Raw genomic sequence first — 9,584 nt, 5'->3', positions numbered from 1 at the left:
TGGGATTTCTTTTTCTTTGTCATTCTTCAGGAAGAGGATGCTTTTGGTCGGTGCACTTAAGTGTGCACTGCTTCAGATGGACAGGGTCTGCATGTTGCTACGCTTGGATTAAGCGGGAGGGTCAACACTTGAAATAACTTTGTTTGCGACTGAAGTGCTCGCAGAGTTGCGTTTAGTTCCGAGTATCGGAGTGCAGTATTCCACCTTGGAGAATCACATGTCAACTTTGCATCTTTTTACACTCGAACCTGCGGAAACACGCTAATAATCTCACGCTGCCTTGACAGCACAGGCAATAACAACAGAAGTATCCAAAGTGTGGCCCTGGGGCCCTTTGGGGCCTGAAGCTAATTTTTTATTGGTCTGCAACTTATTGTAAAAATGCAATGACAAAAAAAAAACAACAAAAAAAAAGTTGAAATGATGCTAAACACATTTTCTATTTCTAATTATACGTAATATTTTGCATTTCATGCTGGGTTCGTTTTTGTGAGGAATAAAGATGTGCGAGTCATGAACGAGTTGTTCAGAACTTGTGAGTTTTGTTTTACATCAAAACTTGCAGGTACTCGTCTCGGTTGACTGGTTCACTTACTCACTCGTGCTACCGCTAGCTACCTTTAAAATGGTAAGCGGGTAGCGTGTCGTTAATTGTGCAACGGGTGCTCGAGTGCATTGGTATAAATGTATCAACCCTGTGGAAAAAGCAACACGTCCAATCCTTGCCTCAAACCAAATCTCCTTTCCCCTTCTTACCCGAGCGGCATCACAGGTGCTCGACAAAGACTCGCGTTTCACTGACTCGAGTTTTATTCGGTCATTGGTTGATGAAGATTGGAGTTTCACTGACTCACGGGCGCTTGACGAAGCCTCAAGTTTCACAGACTCACAGGAGCGTGACAAAGACTCAAGTTTCAGTGACTCATGAGTTGACACCTGAGTTTCACTTACTCAGGGGGTTGATGAACACTCGGGTTTCACTGACTCATGGGTGCATGACAAAGACTCCGGTTTTGTTGACTCACGAGCTGACAAAGATACTAAAGTATCAGTAACTCACGGGTTGAGAATGACTCGAGTGTCAATGAGTCATGGGTTGATGAGCACTCAATTTCACTGACTCATGGTCGCTTGACGAAGACTCAACTTTCACTGACTCACGGGTGTGCGACAAAGACTCACATTTTAGTGACTCAGAGCTGACGAGGAAGTTTCAATGACTCTCGGGTTGACGTAGACTCGAGTTTCAATGACTCAGGGGTGCTCAACGAAGCCCCAAGTTTCACTGACTCACAGTTGTGCGACAAAGACTCAAGTTTCACTGAGTCGTGGGTGCACAACAAAGACTCAAATTTCATTGACTCACATGCCAACGAAGGTTTCAGTGAGTCATGGGTTGGCGAACACTCAGGTTTCACTGACTCACAGGCGCTTGACAAAGCTTCAAATTTCACAGACTCACAGCAGCGCAACAAAGACTCACGTTTCAGTGATTCACAGGCTGACGAAGACTCAAATTTGAATGACTCACGGGCACCCGACGAAGCCTCAAGTTTCACCGACTCGCGGGTGCGCAACAAAGACTCGAGTTTCATTGACTCACAAGCTGACGAAGACTTAAGTTTCAGTGACTCACAGGTTGACGAACACTCGAGGTTCCCTGACTCGCGGGCGCTCGACGAAGCCTCAAGTTTTACTGGCTCACAGGAGCGCAACAAAGACTCACGTTTCAGTGACTCACGGACTGATGAAGATACTCAAGTTTCAGTGACTTGACTGGTTGAACACTCAAGTTTCACTGACTCACAGGCGCTTGTTGAAGCCTCAAGTTTCACAGACTCACAGGAGCACGACAAAGACTCACGTTTCAGTGACTCATGGGCTGACGAAGGTACTCAAGTGTCAGTGACTCACTGGTAGACGAAGACGAAGTATCAGTAACTCACGGGTTGAGAATGACTCAAGTGTCAATGAGTCATGGGTTGACGAGCACTCAATTTCACTGACTTGTGGGTTGACAAACACTCGAGTTTCACTGACTCATGGTCGCTTGACGAAGACTCAACTTTCACTGACTCACGGGTGTGCGACAAAGACTCACATTTTAGTGACTCAGTGCTGACGAGGAAGTTTCAATGACTATCGGGTTGACGTAGACTCGAGTTTCAATGACTCACGGGCGCTCGACGAAGCCACAAATTAAACCGACTCACAGGTGCGCAACAAAGACTCAAATTTCATTGACTCTCGGGCTGACGAAGACTTCAGTTTCAGAAACTTCTGGGTTGACGAACACTCGAGTTTCACTGACTCACGGGTGCCACAGGCGTGAGTTTATGCGCCTTGTGACGAGTGACTGGAGTAGCGTGGAAGAGGAAAGAGGATTCATTCTTTTCTAAAGCCGTGGGAGGTCTGGAAAAGATGAACACGCATGACGACTTCATGATGGGGAAGAAAATGACATTTGAACAAAATCAACCAATTTTCCATTCGTCAGCGATGATGATTTGTAGTCAAGGTGCTAAAATGCTACAGCTACGTGATCCTTTCATGACTTGATTCCTCCTCAGGCTTTAAGACGGGGGCGTCCAGACTTTTTCCACAAGGGCAGCAGACTGAAACACGAAAGTATGCGGCGAAGCGCTGGTGTTCTTCATTTTTGTGTTGATAAGACGCTAAAACCAATCCAATGTACGTCAGGCCAACACTATATTTTTTCATCTAAAATTGGTTGCTATATAAATATACAGACCAATATGGGTTTTTTTGTTGTTTTTTTTATTTGTGGGGGGGACAAGGTCAAATTTAGTAGCCTTTTTTTGTTGTTGTAGGTTTTCTATTTTTAATCTTTTAGAAATTTGTATTTCCTGGCTGATTTGATGCTTTGGTAGTCAGTGAAAGGCAATTACATTGTTTTTATTTCATCTAATTTAAAATTTTACTCAATTATAATACCCTAAAAGGTGCCAGTCTTTTTTTTTTTTTTTAACACAGCAAACATGTTTTGAATTTTTGCAGGCCCACAAAAAGCAGCAGCGGGTTGCAAACGGCCCCCAGGCCAGACTTTGGACACCATTGCTTGAAGAGAACTGAACTTGATTTTTGGTGTTACGGATGATCGCGAAAAGATGCTGACGTCAGCAGAAGCTGTTTCCGTGCTTTAGCTGAAAGCAATGCACACTTTTCCCGCCAACACCAGCATCTTCTTCTGTGATTGGCTCTTTCTCTCCTCGTGTTGCGCTTGAGAGCGGAGGATCTCTTGGCTGCAAAAAAGTCATTTGAGCAACTTTCAAGACGCAAATGATGAAACGGAGCTGAGATGAATTTACATCCTTTTTTTTTGTGCGTGTTGTTTGTTTGCTTTCATCAATCCTGACCTTTTGCACATACTTGATATTTAACGGTCTTCAAAAAAAAAAAAAAAACGTCAATGAAAATAATGCTGTTTGAATACTGCCAGTTGATTGACAATTATGCATTGATTGAAAAAAATAAGCTAATTTTGGAGGAAATAACTTTGTAATATTTATCTTGCAAGCTATGTTTAATAAAGGTTGAAACAATTTGCTTCCAAGTGTGACTTCTGCTACACAAAAAGGCTTTTTCATCACTTTTATGCAAATCATCACTTCCTGTGCCAGGCTGACAGCATTCCCTTTGAAAATGATTGGACAGTGTTGACTACTTCCACCTTTGCCAACCCGTTCACAACACTCCAGCATCAAAACATTCCGCGTAGCTATTTTCCACAGCCCAAAAATTCCTACTCTTCCGGCAATTCCACATGGACAGACTACTGTTATGGCTTTACTCCAGCTCGACTCTGAATCCCCAACATCACTTTGTGTCCACACAAGAGTCTTATTGATGTTTTAAACATCTTATTTTCTCTGATTATGTCAACTATATTGGATAATAGGAGTGGAAAAGTGACTATAGGGGTGTTATTTCATTCCTAGAGGGCTCTAATACGCGTATTTAGAAGGTGGTAACCAAGTTTTCTGTGCTCTATCTACCAAAATATTCCATTTATAAATAAGGGATCCTACTCTGCGGAAATTCACTTATCACGGTCAGGTCTGGAACCATTTAACCGCCATAAACGAGGGATCACGGTACAGTAGTCCCTCGTTAATTGGTTCCAGATTAACTGCCAATTAGTGAATTTCTGTGAAATAGGATTCTGTGTTTCTAAATGGAATATTTTGGTAGTTATCGCATAGAAAGCCTGTTTACGACCTTCTGAATATGGTTTTTAACCTTATTATAGCCCTCTAGACATGTAATAATGTAACCCGCCTTACTTCGCACTGCCCCGCACCGGGGCTCGAACACAGGACCTCCGCAATGGGAGGCGAGAGCGCTGACCACACGGCCAAAAGCCTGGACTGTCGCCCGCGTGTTCAGCGCAGCTCTCAAGGTAGAGGGAGTGAGGGGTTTCCCGACGTACACTTGCGCAGCCTCACAGGCTGACATCCGTTATACTAACACCCCTATAGTCCTTTACACTCCTATTACCCAATATCGTTGACATACTAATAGAAAATAACACGTCTTAAACATAAATGAGACAGCGCATCGACTCACATTAGCACTGACAGGACACCTGGTGGCTATTGTCTCATCAATGTAACGTTCCTGATGCCAAGCGCCCAGTGTAGTAGAACACTACTGCAAAGGCGCAGTGAACACTCACACAGGAGCTGCTGTCGGCCACAACTCAGGCCAGTCACAGGCACTCTCCATACTGCTAACACTAAGCAACTCTACAGTAGCTTGCACTTGTGAATTTGGGCCAAGAATGCATACAATTTGCTCATATGTGCATATGGTACTCAACCCACGAAACAGAGATCATTTATTAATTCATTTTTTGAAAAAAGACAATAGAATGAGGGCGTGATGTTAGAACGGCGCTGTAGTGAGGGACGACTTGTCCTGTAGTAGTAAAAGCTTTGCACCAAACTGTACATTAACCACACGAGAGAAAAGAACTACTCCTTCCTGAAGACACAAGCACATGCTGCCAAGATACGAGCACGCAGTGTAAAGATACAAGTAAACATTGTGAAGACACAAGTACATCGTGTCAGGATACACACAGGTACACAGTGTGGGGTCATGTGTGAATCCCGTTTGGACTTGTTTAAGAAGTCGTGAGTCAAGGTTTGCGACTGAGATGTTATAAAATGATGACGCTACGCTCTGAGTATCCCAAAATACCCAAGTATATTTATAAAGCATACAGTACAGTCAGGTCAATGAATAACTGCTAAATAAGTAAGCGGTTCTAAACACTATGATGGCTATTTTTTTTTAAAGTAGGTCAAATGTTTATTTGAAAGCACACACAAGTGCAGCTTACGAGCTGTTTTATTTTTTTTTTTTTTACTGTTGGGTTTTTTTACCTGCGATTGGCTGGCGACCAGTCCAGGGTGTACCCCGCCTGTCGCCCAAAGTCAGCTGGGATAGGCTCCAGCATGCCCCCGCGACCCTAATGAGGATGAAGCGGTATAGAAAATGGATGGATGGATGGATGGGATGGGTTTTTTTACGAGATGCGTGTGAATGCTGATACTGAGCTGAAGCATAAATGTTGTCATAGGTGATACTAAAGTGAAGCCTCCCTGAGGATCGAACCATATACCACCATGTTGAGAGTCGACCACTGTACCACCTGAGCTACGCCACCATACTGTATATAAGTCATGTAGAATGTTACGTGTAATGTTGAATGTAAAATAATTTCCACCAATAGGGGGCGACCTTGGAATTGTCCATTCATTTTCAATTATGTCTCAGAAAATGTCTCCCCGGCTAGTTATTGAAGATGTACAATTGTTTTCCACCAATAGGGGGCGCCGAATAAATTTCCCATTCACTTTCAATGAGAAAACTGTCACAGAAATATGAAATTTCTGGAAATAGCCAACGTGTCCTGAATGAGCTGAACATTTTGACGGTGGATTGCTTTGGTTGAGATCGGTTGAGAACTGTGAGGGGAGTTAACGGACACAAAAGTGAGGCGGAATGAGAAAGAAGTAGAGAAATAGATGAAGCAATGTCAGTAGACATTGAGTGTGAGTCCTGAAAAGCTGAAGCAATACTGAAATGCTGTTAAAAAGTACCACTGTTGAAATGCAGCATGAATGTGGGAGTGAGTAGTCTGGAAGATGAAGTGATGAAGTGGGATTGAAATACTGCGCTGAAATATGCGCTGAAATGTAGAACAAATGTAGGAATGGTTTGAATTATTTTAAGAATGTGGAAGTAGCAAGATTTGTGGGAATTTTACGAACGGAGAACGGCTGAAATGATAACATGCTAACTGTTAGCACTTAGCATGATAGAGCTAAGTTTATATGTACGTCTATAGATATGAATATGGCCAGAAAAGCCAACATGCTATTGTTAGCATCTACATGCTAACAGCATAACGGTAGGTGTTTATGTAAGCTTATACCTCAGAAACTGGTTAAAATGCGAACAGGCTAACAGTAGCATGCTCACACGCTAACACCAAGCACAGTGTCTATGTAAGATTAAACCTATGAAAATGGTAAAAAGGCTAACATGCTAATGTTAGCTGATGTTAACAGTTTTCCACTAAGTTCTGCTGTTCTTTTTTTTTTTTTTATTTTCCATTTCAACTTTCTGTGGATAGGCGGCATAGAAAATGGATGGATGGATGGATTTCGACTTCCTTCCTGTAAATGTCCTTCTGGTGATGGTGAGTTTCTTTCTGTAATATTTTCACTTCGTTCTCGTGACATGATACATTTTTACACAACCTAATTGTTTTGGTTTTGTTTGTTTCTCATAATATAACGACTTAAAAAAATAAGTTTTCCTTTAATATTTCAACTTTATGAAATGCTACTGAAATGGCATTTTTTTTCCCTCATAACATCCCAACGTTATTCTTGTAAAAATGACTACTTTTTCTCATTATATTACAACTTTATTCTCTTAGTAACTTTATTCTTGTAAAACTACTGTTGGTTGTTGCTGCTGTTGTTTTAGCTTTTTTGTTAAATTATATTTTTTGAATGTGCAGCAGGCCAATAAAAAAAAGAAAAAAGCTGCGTGCTCAAAAAGGCCCTCGGGCCGCACTTTGGACACCCCTGCTTCCCAAGCAGTCAAACCACAACAAAGAACCGTGAAGTGAAAAGTAAGAATTGAAAACCTGCAAGCAACTGTGTAACTTTTTAAAAGCCACACGCGCGCACACGCGCACACACGCGCGCACTCTGCATGACTTTGTTGTGCCGTCACTTGTTGCTGCTGCTGTTGTGCGCACAGTGGAGCGTCTCCGCAGGAGGAAAACACATTACATAACGTGCGTGAAGCGCGTCTGCTTCTGAGAATTGGGTTACCAGAGAACAATGTGTTACGGGAGGCGCGGCAGGGAACGCCACGCTCTCTGCTCGTTCAGCCGCCGGGTCCTCTCAAGGACGAAGGCAGCACGGCAGCACCTTTGTGGACACGTAAGACAACACGCCGCAGATGGGGAAAAAGGATGCTTTGTACCGCAAGTGTTGGAGGAAGAAGACTTTAACATGAATCATAAGACCAACGCATTCCGCGAGAACAAGTGTTTCTATTTACCACACAAGCCACCATCTTTCTTGTCATTCATGTGATTAAAACATCCCCTTTCTTTATTGATCACACACACACGTTGTGCAGGCTGCACAGCTGCAAGGTTGGGAGCAGAAGAGCCAAAGTTTTTCCTGGTAGTAAATGGATACTAAATAAAAGTCCTACTATGGAAGCATTTCGGGGACATTTATGCAGTATAGCACACGGGTGTCCACGTGTGGCCCCAGGGCCATTTTGCATTTATTCAGCAAAATGCACAGACGGTGAGTCGGCAGCACATAGGTTGCTTTGTTTGGCACTCGTGCGCTTGTCCGGGTCCGGGTTGTGGGGGAAGAAGTCTCAGTAGGGAAGTCCCCCAGTCCCCCCAGTAGTTCCCAGTCCCCGGCCACTTCTTCCAGCTCCACCGGGAGGACCCCAACGCGGTCCCAGACCAGCTGTGAGATATAATCACTCCAGCGTGTCCTAGGTCGGCCTTCTCCCGGAACACCGGGACTAGACTAGATGCCGGACTCAACTGGCTCCTCTCGTACTAGTTTGTTGCGTGCAGTATTGTATGAAAACCCGGCCAAAATTTTGGTGAAAATGTTCAAGGAAATCGTATGAAAACTGGGAACTAGGTTTGATTGTTTCACCCAAAATTGAGATGCGGGATGTTTAAAAAAATAAATAAATAAATAAAAAATTAGAACAAGTGTGTCCAACAAGTGCGGCCCACGAGCTGTTTTTTTTGTTTTTTTGTTTTTACTAAAATATAATTGAACAAAAAAATGTAATCTAATGGGAAAAGGTTTTCATTTTATGAGAATAACATCAAACTGTTATGAAAATAATCTCATTTTAGTAGCATAAAATTGAAAAATGAAATAAAAAAGATGGATTTTTTTTTAAGTAATAATATTATGACAAACAATAGTTGGAAAATTAAAAAAAAAAACAACAACAGCAGAACTGGGAAAAACAGCTGTCATTTTACAAGAATAAAGTAAAAATAATAAGAGAAAAAAAAGTCACATTTTAACGAGAAAAAAAAGTTGCAATTTTACAAGAATAAACTCGGAATATTAGGAGGAAAAATGTTGGGAGCATAGAGTTGAATTGTTCAAGAAAAAAGTGCTATGTTTTAAAGTGGTAATATTATGAGAATCAAAACAAAACAAAATAAAGGTGTCATTTTTGGAAAATTTGATTGTGGAAAAATGTATGATGTTATGGGAATAAACTCATAATATTCCAAGAAAATGTGTGAAAATTATTTTAGAAGATAGTTGAAACGTAACGTAACGTAACGTAACGTAACGTAACGTGACATAACATACTGTAACACAGCATAACATAACATAACATACTATAACGTAACATAACATAACATACTGTAACATAACATAACATAACATAACATAACATACTGTAACATAACATAACATAACATACTGTAACATAACATAACATAACATAACATAACATAACATACTGTAACATAACATAACATAACATACTGTAACATAGCATAACATAACATACTGTAACATAGCATAACATAACATAACATACTATAACATAACATAACATAACATACTGTAACATAGCATAACATAACATAACATACTGTAACATAGCATAACATAACATAACATAACATACTGTAACATAGCATAACATAACATAACATAGCATACTGTAACATAGCATAACATAGCATACTGTAACATAACATAACATAACATAACATAACATAACATAGCATACTGTAACATAGCATAACATAACATAACATACTATAACATAACATAGCATACTGTAACATAACATAACATAACATAACATAGCATACTGTAACATAGCATAACATAACATAACATACTATAACATAACATAGCATACTGTAACATAGCATAACATAGCATACTGTAACATAACATAACATAACATAACATAACATACTATAACATAACATAACATAACATACTGTAACATAGCATAAC

The sequence above is a fragment of the Dunckerocampus dactyliophorus genome, chromosome 20 (assembly GCF_027744805.1).
Source record: "Dunckerocampus dactyliophorus isolate RoL2022-P2 chromosome 20, RoL_Ddac_1.1, whole genome shotgun sequence".
NCBI classification, from domain to species: Eukaryota; Metazoa; Chordata; class Actinopteri; order Syngnathiformes; family Syngnathidae; genus Dunckerocampus; species Dunckerocampus dactyliophorus.
The sequence above is the reverse complement of the archived record's forward strand: the minus strand, read 5'-3'. Positions refer to the sequence as shown.